This window comes from Sebastes umbrosus, chromosome 7, assembly GCF_015220745.1.
Source record: "Sebastes umbrosus isolate fSebUmb1 chromosome 7, fSebUmb1.pri, whole genome shotgun sequence".
In the NCBI taxonomy this organism is placed as follows: Eukaryota; Metazoa; Chordata; class Actinopteri; order Perciformes; family Sebastidae; genus Sebastes; species Sebastes umbrosus.
The window spans coordinates 29,090,769-29,105,013 of record NC_051275.1 but is presented as its reverse complement, the minus strand read 5'-3'; the positions used below and the strand labels follow the sequence as shown (position 1 = coordinate 29,105,013).

At 40.2% G+C, this 14,245-nt stretch overlaps 1 protein-coding gene across 2 annotated transcripts in view; it reads left to right on the top strand.

Moving 5' to 3' along the window:
* Positions 1–3,423: 3,423 nt before the first annotated feature.
* The window catches only part of numbl (NUMB like endocytic adaptor protein), a 72,793-nt gene continuing 61,971 nt past the window's right edge, over positions 3,424–14,245 (top strand). Inside the window, exons 1-2 of one of the 2 annotated variants that reach the window (XM_037776116.1) lie at positions 3,424–3,500; positions 3,783–3,808. The gene's annotated coding sequence lies outside the window, so the exon portion shown is untranslated. Of the gene's footprint in view, positions 3,575–3,782; positions 3,809–14,245 lie in introns of both variants that reach the window. The other variant, XM_037776115.1, reaches the window with a different exon arrangement.

The window sequence follows — 14,245 nt, the reverse complement described above, 5'->3', positions numbered from 1 at the left end:
ATGAATGAATGAATGAATGAAAGATAACCTGATGCTGTTAGAGCCACAGTGTGAACATTAAGGGACCGTCTCTCTGTACGGTAGGCGTTTACTGATTCTATTATAAAAGGCTGAACTGGCTTTATTATAATGGAACTTTACTTTATGACCACTAGGACTCCAGAGGGATGTTTACTGCTTACAGTAACCGTATTGTGTTTGCTTGATTTTCATTTTTATTTTATTTTTATGACTTCTTAAACTCATATGGGATCACTATAATATTTATCAGCAGGGCTGGAGCTACCATTGAGGTTTTTTTCGGGGGTGACCTGAGAGTAGTTTACAATCTACAATTTAAAACCATTTTCTGAGTATTTTCAAGGCAGTTTCCAGGATATTTATTATACTCTATTCAATCCAATCCAAATTTATTTATAAAGCACATTTAAAAACAACAAAAGTTGGCCAAAGTGCTGTACAATTATACATGAAAACATAAAAACAACACAATAACACAACTAAGATAACTTAAAACCAACAGGACATTAAAATAATAAAAGCGTTAAGACCAATAGGAAAGGAGAAAGGGATTAAAATAGTTAACTCTCATGCCGAGCCAAAAGCCAAGGAATAAAAGTGCGTTTTGAGGTTTGATTTAAAGACAGGCAGTGTGGGGGACAGCCCAACATGTGGAGGCAGAGCTATACAGAGGTTTGGAGCTGCAACTGAAAAGGCTCGGTCACCCCTGAGCTTCAACTTTGACCTCGGGACAGACAGAAGCAACTGCTCAGTGGATCTGAGTGTCCTCGATAAAAGATGTGGTTTTAAAAGGTCTGAGAGATACGTTGGAGCTTGCCCATTTAACGATTTATAAGTTAATAATAAAATCTTAAAATTATTCCTAAAACACACAGAGAGCCAGTGAAGTGAAGCCAGAATCGGGGAGATGTGCTCATGTTTACATTTACCAGTTAAAAGATGAGCTGCTGCGTTCTGAACAAGCTGCAGGCGAGACATATATCATTAAAGATCCCCACCAGACATGTTTTAAAACAAAATACCACGACTACCTGCTGGATAGTTGTTGCAGAAGTACAGAGAACCTTTACTTAAGTAAAAGTAGTAATACCACAGCGTAGAAATACTCTGTTACAGGTAAAAATCCTGCATTAAAATCTTACTTGAGTAAAAAAACAAAAGTATTAGAATCAAAATATAGTTAAGATATCAAAACTAAAGTACTTATTATAATGCAGAATGGCCCATGTCAGAAAAATATAATTATATATATATAATATAATATATTATATATAACATATAATATATAACATATATATTTTATATTATATTATATTATATTATATTATATATATATATATATATATATATATAATTAGGATTTTAATTATTGATGCATTACTGTATACATCATATTAATATTGCAGCTGGTTATGATGTGGCAACTTTTAAATAATATAACTGCTGAGCAGCTTAAACGATAATAATACATCATAATGTATCAGTTGATTTGGATTATTAATACAAAATATAACTCTGTAAAGTAACTAAAGCTGTCAGATTAATATGGTGGAGTAAAAAGTGTAATATTTCCCTCTGAGATGGAGTGGAATAGAAGTATAAAGTAGCAGAAAATGGAAATACTCAAGTACAATTTAGAGGTGTTTGTACTTTACTTAAGTAACTTGAGTTAATGTACTTAATTACATTACATCACTGCTGCTGCACAGAACATGTCCTACTTCACGGTAAAGGTCATTCTCAGCGTACAGTACGCTGGAGGCTTCAGGTTTCCATATCACACTTGTATAAGTTGAATACTGGATTGTGATTGGCTTCCAGACTAGTTGTGATGTCACAAAATCTGGCTCGTACGTACACATGTTTGATTGAGATTAAAAAAAATAGTTTAACAGAAATTTAAGGAGCACAGAGAAACTTTCTTCCATCAACAGACGAATGTGAAAACAGACTCTGCATAAACATCATTCTGCAGAGTGAAGCTCAAATATCCAAGTGAAATAACAAAAAGACACATTTAAATTTGACTTGTTTAAGGCCAACAAAACATGAAGAAAATAATGAATTCAGCATTTCCCCACCGGAGCGTGAAGACGGCCTTGAAACAAATTATCCAAGCTGAAATGCCTTTTGGTCTTCATGTGGAAATAAAAGTGACAGTGAATATAATTGAACAGTTAACTGAACAAATAAAAATATGAACAATTCAAATTTTCCATTATATGTAATATCATTTTCCAAATGACTCCATTGTATTTATAGCTTCAACGTAGAGTGATATCAAGGCTGACTGGACCATAAAGAGCTTCATTATTCAAGAGTGCCTTTAACCTGCGTAAACATTTCCCTGCTCACTGTATACGTCTTTATCTCAGTCCTTGCTTTTTAATGTCTCTTACCTTGCTCTTTATTTCTGCTCCTCGTCTGTTGGCCTGATCGTTTCTCTTTTTTTTTGGCTTGTTTTATTTTTTCTCTCTTGATTTTCAGCATAATGTTACCTCTATTTTTTTACTTTCTGATGTGTTGAATTCCACCATTGTTGATTGAACTCAATCCTTCATGTTTGTATACTAATCCCCTGTCTTGTTTTGTATATTTTTCTTGTGAAAATTAAATGAAATTAAACTACTCTTTTCAAGCAAAAGGAGAATTTCCCTACAGGAATGATTTAAATAACTCCTTATCACAGTATTGGTATATTTTTCCTTGTGCTAATAAAATAAAATAAAATACAAATAAATTAAAAAAAATAATAAATTAATTAAAAAAATGAAATAAATGAAATGAAATGAAATGAAATTACACTACTCTCTTCAAGCATAAGGAGAATGTCCATACAGGAATGATTTAAATAACTCCTTATCACAGTATTGGTATATTTTCCCTTTTGCCAATAAAATAAAATAAAACTTTAAAAATAAATTAAATTAATAAAATAAAATGAAATAAATAAAATAAAATTGAATTGAATTGAATTTGAACTCTCTTCAAGCAAAAGGAGAATTCCCCTTTGGGGATAATTGAACTAACTCCTTATCACAGTATTGGTATATTTTTCCTTGTGCTAATAAAAAAAAATGAAATGAAATGAAATTTAAAAAAATATTTAATTAATAAAAAAAATGAAATAAATTAAATTAAATTAAAATAAATTAATATTAATAAAAAAATGAAATAAATGTATAAAATTTAATTTAATAAAATTAAATAAAACTACTCTTTTCAAGCAAAAGGAGAATTTCCCTTTGGGGGATGACTGAACTAACTCATTATATCACAGTGTCTCTAAACCTCCCCTGGGTGGCGCAGTAGAGCTCCTGTAACTGAGCTCCTCTGCTCTGCTTCTGCTTTTTCTTCTCTGGAAAACATCAATGGGAAGCGTGGATTTGCATGTCCGGCCGGCTGTGCCAATGGGCTCACTGGGAAGGCTGTGAAGGCTGTGAGGCTGTTAGCGGGTGGAGCCGAGAGGAAGCAGCCCAGTAAGTAACACAGTCAACAACCAAAGCATCCGAGAGTACTACAGATACACCGAAACCTCCCTGCAGTCGCTGCTGTAAACCTTTTTTATTATTATTATTATTATTATTTAGTGTGTGTGTGTGTATATATGTGCAAGGACCAGGTTGATTTCTGCACATCGCCTGCACACATCGAGTCGGATGAAGAAGATTTTGTGAAATTACAGCTTATTTGGCCTCTATATATATAATAATATATAATATATATATTTATCTGTCCGGGGTCCTGCTGGATTTACGCAGAGGAGGATCATCCGTCGTTCTCTTGGGTGAGTTCACCGTCCAATCTGGTTATATGTCTGCTTATATACTGACACTTCCAGGCTTTTTTATCCTCTACACTCTACAATAATGTCTTTTATTATAAGGAATGAATGAATCCACTACATTGGAAGTGCGCGATGCACTCAGATAAATGAGTTATTATAATGTTTGGATACAACTGCAACGCTTTTTTTTTTTTGGGATATGCATCTCGCCAGTGGGCCCATGAGCGTGAAATGAATGAAATGTGGCAGCTCCAGGCTTTGATAGCGGTTTACATCCCTAATGCATAACGATGGAGAGACAAGAAGTAGCCTACAGTAGAGCTCTGATCTGCTTTTACATAGTTTCATTATAGGAATATTATCTGATGATGCCATATTAGATAGAAAATTTGCAACTTTATATGCAAAATATGATTTATACCTCCTTATAATGATCCTGTGATGATGTTTATTCTAAGGAATTTGGGTTATTGCGTCATTATTGGCGTGGGAATGTGACATTGAGTGTTGATTCTTGGGTAATTGCGGTGTTTCTAGGTTTTTTTTTGCAGGACAGCATGGCCACTGAAACACGCGCCCCTGAGTTTGAATACATAATTTTTATACCTGTCTGTCTGCAGGATCCTCTCTCTAAATCTCTCTGTGTTGCATCACTGTGTGCTGGTTAATTGTGTCTTTTTGGGGTTTGATTGCATCATTATATCAAAAGTTCTTCAGGGCTTTTTTTGTTTGGAAAAAAAAAGAAGTGCTGCAGCTTTTTACTGTGATCTCTCCCACTTCTTCTTCTTCTTCTTCTTCCCTCGCTGACACACAAATGAGAGATTCATAGAGGGGGAAAAACAAGTCTTGTAGACTGTGGCTATATAATGCACTCACTCACTTGCACACTTGGCGCATGCCTCGGTATATAGGCCCCCAGTATAAATGCATGCAGCTCTATTGTCTGTGGAGCTCCATCTGTTCCATGACATGGCATTCCTCAGACAGCCAGTCATGCTGTTAGGGGGTGGTCTACCCTGACCCAGAGAGAGAGAGGGAGTCACATGGGGTGTATTAAGAGGTGCAGGGCTCAGGGTGTCTCAGCCCACAAGTCCGAGACCACCTGCGTAGACGGCTCCTGGGTCAGGCTGAAGGGTAAAGCTTGGTCCAGGATTGGGGCATTCATTTGGCCGGATGATGGCCAGGTTCGGTCTAAAGCACGAGCTACATTAAAGGTGCTCTGTACGATATTCAGAGCATTAATATAGCATCACACAACTACTGTCTATGTAAAGATATAGAGGAGTAATGTCTACTTGAGCAGAGAATGAAGTCGCTCTCCCTTCGTGTGTGTTGTAATCTGAGTTTCTCTGTGCTTTCTTGACATATCGGCCCCCGGCTGCACATGCTTTTCGTGCCCCATTCGCTGCCTCACGGCTGCTGCTCATGCGGCGGTTACAGCTGATAACGCAACCCACAGCGCCGTTGCAGAAGCGTAGCACCCACCCTCCGGTTCCCCAGCAGGTCAACACTGTTAGCTCTGTCAGCAGTGTTGTCTTTGTTGTCACCGTTAGCGCTGTTCGGTATGAACCGCCAGCTCAGGCGTCGCCACGTTGAGAGCCATGCGGAGGCAATAGAATTGCTCACTTTGACTTTATTTGCCTTTTATATACTTAACATACTGTTTTACAACTTGTTACACCTCTGTGTGTATATATATATATTTACTACTTCTCTATACATACTACATCCTGTTTACATACAGTTTTCCCATCTGAAATGCTGTCTTCAACAAAGTTACAAATCTACATTTACATTACCATTTTATATTTACGTATATTTATATTTATTTTAACTGCACTATTTTATGCCTTAGATTATCCTTTTTCTTTTACTTGTGCGATTTCCCCTTTTATATATATACATATTTTATGAGCATTATTGAAGGAACCTGAGACCAAAGATTTTCATTGCCAACGACTGCTCTGCTGGAATTGACAAATGACAAATAAAGAACCTTGAACCTTGAACAAATCTCACATTTAGCTCCTTTTTAAGGCTCGGTTTGGTCTAGAGCTGGGGCCAAAGGAAGGCCAGTGTTGGTCTGGAGCTGCGGCTAGAGGTTGGCTGTTTGGGCTAAAAGCTGAGGCCAGAGGGCAGTTGAATCTGGACTGGACCATGAGCTAGGTCCAGTCTAGCTTTAGGCTAGTTGGGTGTGGACACTTGGGATAAAGGAAGGTTTTGTCTGGTCTACAGCTGGGACTAGTGTAAAGGCCCAGACACATCAAGCGACATCAAAGAACTAGCGGTGATGAAGGCCGACTGTTGTTGCCTCACGTCGCCTGTGTCTTGGCTGACAAGTTGCATTTGAACACACCGCAAAGACGACAGACGACGGCCAGTTAGCACGTACGTTCTGCGCTTGTGTGAGATGAAATAACTCTCCGCACCAGCAGGTCGTGGTAGTCTGTATTTGTCATTGAAAGAGGGAAACTGGAAGACCGAGGACGGCGAATAATATACAAGACGTTGTTATGATGCATACATGAAACAAAGCGGCGTCTGCCGACCATTTTAACACCACTCTCACTCACTCACCACTTAGCGTCATTCCAGATGACCATGTCGTTGTGAAATTATTCGTGTATTGGAATGATCAGATGAGATGAAGATGAAAAAAGAGAAGAGCCTTATGTGTTTTTCCTCTTGACTTTACTCGTTGGCTTGCTTTCCTCACTTACGTTTCTCTTCTCGTGCACTGATTAGTTTAAGCTGAATGGCCAATCAGATTGATTTCTCCCTCCGATGAGCTCCGCCACCGAATCAACATGCTGAATCAGCCGAAAAAACTCAGACATGGGCCCATTAGAGCCAACGGTGCGGGACTCACAGCAAAAACTAGACCGACAGACGCTCACCGACGGCCCCAAACTGTCCCGTGTTGGTGTGTCATGGCCTAAAGACAAGGTTATTCAATAGAGCTGAGCTAGATGAAGGCTATATGTTTGGTCTGGTGCGCCAGGGGGGTAAAAGTGGCATGGTTTGGTCCAGGTCCAGGGCTAGATCGCTTAGAGAAAGGTCAGGTTTGGTCTGGAGCTGAGGATAGAAGAGAGAGGTGCCAGAATTTGAAGTCCAAACCGAGGGGCTGCTGGACATAAATGGGCTCTGATCTGTAGCTAATCACTGTTACAACTCAGTCATCACAACTAGAACATAATTACACCACCCCCATCCAAACAGCAGCACACACACACACACACACACTCCATTTCCCCTCAGACCATTTCCCCTTTTCCACTGCTCTGATTGCTGCATTAGGACTTGGCTGTCTTTTGTTGTCCATGCACACACACACACACATAAGGGGGAGGGTTGGCGCAGCTGAGACCACAATACAGCGGGGATCAAAGGTCATCCAGCTGGCCAATCAGGGTGCTGTCTGGGATGGCTGGTGGCGGAGGAGGGCGTCGCCCCCCTTTGTGCTGGTCAGGGTGGGTCTGCTAAAACAAGCGGCTCCACTTCCAGCCCCGGCCCCGCTACTGCCGGCGGCCACGCTGGGCTTCCTCAGGGCCAGTCACACCAAACCTCTGGACTCTTTACTGCAGGTCAGTTAGGAGGAAGAGGAGGAAGAGGAAGTCCTTCATTGGTTTATGACTTGATATCTGATTGCTGTTTCTTGAAAACTTGAGCACAAAAAGTACACTATAAAATATGTATCCAACTGCACTGAGGTTTATTTTCTTCGATATGTAGCACATTAGACGATGAGTGTTTAGAGGAGTCACTGTCGGTTGTAATATGTGTGTGTGTGGGTGTTAATGACTGAAACCCTGCAACTAAAACCCTTAAGTTGACTACGCAATTCTATTTCTGGGGGTGGGATTAATTAAAGAAAACAGAAAACGATAATGAGAAGTGCTTAAAAGATGGTGAAGAAGAGGAGGGACTGAAAGAGATGAATGGGGGGAAATAGCTTTAGAGAGTGCTGAAGAGGAGGAGGAGAAAAGGAAAGACAATATAAGAGAAATTAGGAGAGGCAGAGAGAACGATTGAGGCTGGAGAAGAGAGACAATATAAAAGAACAAGAGAGAGACGGAGTGAACAGAAGGGAGAAGGAAAAAGTGGGAATTAGCCAACAAGGAAACCATTTGTTCTCTTAGTCGCTGTCTTTCATTTGAGGCAGACACTCCTCCCCTCATTGGATCTCCGACACAGACTTGTCTTCTTCTAAAATGTACGTCGTCATCCTCCCTCACACACACCATAGACTGTATATAAAGATGGACGACATGACGGCTCCCCTAAAGTGAAGCCAAAACATCTGGATCGTCCTCCTAGTGGCTGGCTGCAGTATAGGTCATAAAGCCTGCACCCTCCATGTTAGCGGATGGAACATGAGCTAAACTAAAAAGTCAAAGTCAGTTTTAAAGCTAGAGTGAAGATACTGGTATCATATGAAAATCTAATGAATCCATTGGTACCAACCATGTCATACTAGCTCGTCACGAAGGAGGTTAAACAACGCTCCAAACTTGCACCAAATTTTGGCGAGGAAAAATTGGCATGGCCATTTTCAAAGGGGTCCAATGACTTCTGACCTCAAGATATGTGAATGTAAATGGGTTCTATGGGTACCCACGAGTCTCCCCTTTACAGACATGCCCACTTTATGATAATCACATGCAGTTTGGGGCAAGTCATAGTCAAGTCAGCACACTGACAGCTGTTGTTGCCTGTTGGGCTGCAGTTTGCAATATTATGATTTGAGCATATTTTTTATGCTAAATGCAGTACATTGTTTTGTGTTGTTAATTGATTTCCAATTATAAATATATATACATAAAGCAGCATATTTGCCCACTCCCATGTTGATAAAAAAATGTGTGATTATTTTGCAATTAATCACGATTAACTGACAATCTGGCTATGACAGCCATTATTTTAATTAGTTATTTGATGCTATAAAAAGGGGGTGAGACATCATGATTGACAGCTGTGAGTCTCTCTCGCTGACAAGCTGCGGCCGTGATCGGCTCGCGATTGATTCGGGCGGTGACCTCGATACCGTGGATCACTACTGCGCTGACTCTGGCTCCAAATTATGTCAAAATCTTAAGACGTCAGCTCCCGTATCTGAGATATTTTGGCTTCACTTGTGTACAGTGGGAGGAAGTGGAGACGCGTCGTCCATCTTTATATACAGTCTGTGACACACACTCTTCCAGCTCTGCTGTCTGATGCTGTCTAAGTGCCTTCAGTATGTGCTGAGTGGAGTTATCTGATTTCTGCAGGCTAGTTAAATGCAACCACTCCTTTCCCCCCATATACTTCCATTACTGCACACGCTAATGGCATGCTCACGCTGCAAACACACGGGCCTATTGTTCCATCTGTGGGTCTGTTTGTGTGCATTCGATGTGCTCTTATTGCCGCGCATTATGTTGATCTGGACTGATAAATGATCGGAGCAATGGATTTGAATGCCTGTCTAGTGGACACTCATGTGTGAAGGCAGTGGTTTGTGTTTGACCATGCGTGTGCGTGTGTGTAGAGGGATGCTCGCTGGCTTGTGTGTGTGTGTGTGTGTAAGTGTGTGTGTGCCTGTTTCCCTGGCGATCAGCAGTTTAGTTCTTTGCTTCAGTGACGTTTTTCTCTGCAGATAACAAGGAAAGTGGAAATGGGTCTTTTTTATTTCTCAGCAGCCACAACTCCGAGTGGAGCGCTCATCGCAACTAATAACTGTCATTTTGAGTTGCGAGGGGTTGCAAATCTTGATTTAGTTGTTGGTGATGACCTATTTCAGCCTGTTTAGCTGTTGATGCTCAGATGCAACAGCTCGAAGGCAGAAAACCTACAATGCCAGAAAAAAAAACAAAGCCTCTGAAACGCCACATCCCTCACTCAGGATCTGATCTGATCTGTATCCCTGTTCCAAGCTTTTAGCAACTGCTGCTTGTCGATTGTTTTCACATGGTTTGACCCAAATTACACCAAGCACCTACCGTGGACGTCCCACACAGAATGCGTTTTACTCGATACCTCCTTCTGCAGTGTGAACACACTTGTGTGCTGCCTTTACAAGATTTCTACTAAAAGTATTGACTGCCGACAGAGGAGGAGGAGGCCTGACACAGTCTCTGTGTGAGATTCATGGCAGAATGTCAGAATTACCAAATAATTAATCATCTCTTCCCTCCATGACTCCACACTGGTAACATTTGAAAAGGAGAAGATGGTAGATTCGGGGGTTAAAGGAATAATTTGACATTTTGGGGAAATATGCTTAGTAGATTTCTTGCTGACAGTTAGATGAGAACATCTATCCCAACCTTTTTCCTCAAAGGACCCTTTTTCTATTCCATCATTGAGTAAACTGGCGACCCCTGACTAAGTGACAATATTTCATATTGTATTCAATGCATAACAATAACCGTACAGAACAACGGATAAACTGTATTAACCCATATAGTGAATGCAATAACTGCAGGAGGTTTGTGTCAAAACAAGCGATTGGGATGAATTTTGAGTAGATTATTTCCTGTGAATATTGCATCAGAGATGAGCTTTCCTGTTACTTCATATATATATATATATGTATATATATATATTTATATATATTTATATATAGTATATCTTAACTAATAATCCAAACTTAAAAAATAACAATATAATTTAGTTTTCTTCACAGAAATAAAACACATAGTGAGATATAAGCCAACTGTATATTTTTTTTAAAACGTTGTTTTACACCCCATAAAATCAAGAAGGCCTCGCGACCCGCTGTGAAGCTTTGGCGACCCCTAGTGGGGGTTGGGACCCCCAGGTTGGGAACCACTGATCTATACCACTCTCTTGTCTGTAGGCTAAATAGCTTTAAAACTGGAAGCAGGGGGGAATAAGTGTGACGATCAGTATGAATCCTCCATCCAGCTGCGGGAAGTTTAGGTAAGGAAATGAATGAGTAAGGCTTTTCCCTCCCTTCACAACCATTATTAAAGAGTCCTGTCTGATAGAAGATTATAGCTGCTCTTGGCCAAGTAAAACCGTATACGTGCTTTGAACTTCGCCTGGATTAAAAGAAAGCGTGATTGCATAATCAAGACTCTCCATTTGATCTACACATGGAGGTAAATGAGCCCAGATGGCCCGTCTGCGCTGTTATTCATCAGCGGAAGTACGCTTGCATTGTTGGTTTCTAATCTTGTGTTATTTACACTTATAGTACCTACAGGCCACGTACAACGACTTTCCACTGTTAAGCCAGCATGTACAGTGTGTGTGTAGCCGAGCTTTGGTCTCACAGTGTGGAAAAAACACACTATTTAATATGAGGCTGGCTTCTCCGCTGCACTATTTCAGAGTAATGTTGAGAGAGAGAGATTGTTAGCGACAGACAGAACCCCAAGTTAAATCTTCCAGAGCACAGAGGGGCCTATTCACTGTGCTACGTGAAGAGTGGAGAGGGAGAGAGAGAGGAAGAGGTGGCAGTAAAGTGAGGTTGGGGTGACAACACTTAAAGCGTTTTTTACGGTTGACGGTGTGCATCTGTGTGGTGTGTGTTCTATAGGTCCACAGGCCTGTCTGAAGCAGTCAGAGACCCAGAGACAGAGTGAAGGGTGGAGGACAGCTGATGGCAGTTTTCTGCTGCTAGAGGACACATATAGGAGTCAAGCTCTGTATGCGTTGTGTGTTTGAGACAGAAAGAGAGGGACAGATGAGCAGCCACAAGTTACCTCTAGCAGAAAACATAATGAGTCACCAGAAAACGAGTACATGTCTGCTCTTTATTTTTGGTGCACTTGTATGACAAATTAAAGGTCAAGGAACAGGACTGTAGATCAAAACTGGAAAGTGATGTTGGCTCTGGCGATATTTTATATAAATTGAAGTGTAAAGTTAAGCAGTGCTTATTAGAACTAGACTGAGTAATCGCTCAGACTGATAAATCAGCTGATATTATCTTACTGCAGATATGGCAACTTCACTTGAGGCAATTAATCAGACTTTGTGCAGCTCTCTCTTGAGCCATAAAAGCCTTTATACTTTTTTTTCCCACATATGCAGTAATTCTCCCCAAGAACTGTAAACAGACTCATCAATTTATGGGATCCAAATAACTGGAAAATATCTCTCCACATCTGTGACATCGTCAGTATATCATTATTAGGGCTGTCAACCAAATTAATCACACATTTTTTATTTGTTCAAAATGTTCAAAATCTACCTTTAAGGTTAAAGGGAGATTTGTCAAGTATTTAATACTCTTATCAACATGGGAGTGGGCAAATATGCTGCTTTATGCAAATGTATGTATATATTTATTATTGGAAATCAATTAACAACATAAAACAATGACAAATATTGTCCAGAAACCCTCACAGGTACTTCATTTAGCATAAAACATATGCTCCAAGCATAACATGGCAAACTGCAGCCCAACAGGCAACAACAGCTGTCGGTGTGTCAGTGTGCTGACTTGACTATAAAGGGGAGACTCGTGGGTACCCAGAGATCCCATTTTCATTCACATATCTTGAGGTCAGAGGTCAAGGGACCCCTTTGACATTATGCCAGTTTTTTTCTCGTTAAAATTTAGCGTAAGTTGGGACATGGTTGATACCAATGGATTCATTAGGTTTTCTAGTTTCATATGATGCCAGTATCTTCACTCTAGCTTTAAAACTGAGCCTGCTACAACCTCAGAATATCGATTGCGTTTAATGCGTTAAAGGAACTATTTGTAACTTCTTACACGTATAAATCAATACCAAAGTCCTCTATCCTTATTGTTAATTATATGGTAGCAACTACTTTGTTCAGCTGTTGTTCAAGAACCACACATCACGTTGAAAGGATAATTTACTAACTATATAATTATCATTAGGTAATAAAAAGGATTAATGTAATATAGTGCCCTTGATGTGTTATGATGACAGTGTCACAGTTTTATAAAAGCAGTAAATTGTAGTGTTTTTCAGCTGGCCTTTGGTCACTATAGTAAATTATGGTCTTTTTATTTCTTCCCGACCATCAATCAGAGGTTTCAGCTTGCGGCTCTAATGTGATCATGTAGTTTGTGTCTTAGTGATGGAGAGCAAAGATGAAGCAAAGAAATTGTGAAAAGCAACATTTTCAAAAAACTAAATCATATCAGGGGAGTTCACTGACCAAATAAAACTCTATTGCTGGACATCAGTCATTGCTTTCCCTTTGTACCCAAGAAATGAATGTAGTACTAGTAGTTTCTTTTCTTTAGTTGATTAACTTTTGGAGAATTGACACCCCTGCTAAAATCCCTCACTGATGCCAGGGTAGAATAAGAAATCCTTTTCGTTTTGGTTCACAGACTCCTACAGGTTGCTCTTGTAAAGTTTACTGTAATAAATCCAGCTGTAAAGAATATGACTGGCTAAAGGAGAGAATACCTCCTTGTAAGCAACACGTGTTATTTTCTGTGCGTGGGCTCTCCTCCTGCTACAGTACGCTCGTAAAACGTACAGTGATGCCACAGCGAATGTGCCAGCGAGTCTCTCGGTTTATAAAACATTTGGTCTGTTTACCCGGGCTATGACTCATGGTTGCTATGGCGAGAAGCTCTGACAGCAACGCAGCTGATTAGGAGCATCTGACTCCACATGACTGTACTCCTTTCCTCTCTCTCTCTCTGCCTCCATCAGTCTATCGCTCTTTTCCTTTCTCGCTATCTTTCAATCTCTTCTTCTGTATGCTGCTTTTTGTGTTAAATTGACTTTTTGTCAGAAATGCAGGTGTCACCATTTGTTCTTTCACTCCTCCTTGTTTCATTGTGTTTTTTTCCCTTTAACGTCTCCTCCCGTACCTCGCTTTAGCTCTGCAGCAACACTCAACAACCTTGAATATACCTCCTATAGATTTTTCTTATCACACCATCGCCCTTTGCTACTCCTCTCTCCTCTTTTCTCCTGCTCTCCTCTCAGTCCCATCCCTCTGACTGTCTTTCTACGGTGGCCAGCTGTGCGCCAGATGTGGTCAGCTCTCCCAGCTGTTGGCATCATGGTCGTGAAGAAGAGAGAGGACTGAGATGGAAATGATCCCTCCTGCAAATACGAGGCGTAGTAATCCTCAAAGTACACATGAGAAGGGTATAAAAATAGCAGGAAGTAGGAAGGAAATATATAACAACAACACACCAAAGCTATGAATAACCTAGCACAGGGACTTTACAGTAATATTCTGCCTTACTGTATGAGATTTTAAAAAACGGATTAGCTATGTAAGACTTAAAAGAAGGCAATCAAAAACACTGTAGTGAGTACCACAGACGGACCGTAATTCCCCATAGGAACATTGTAGTGATGCCACAGCAGATAAAAATGCCATTAAGTAGCGTACGGTCACTGTTGAGCACCACAGACAGACTTTACTGTAAGTCCCTGTTTTCACATTAGAGGCTCGCATTCATTAGAAACCACATGAAAG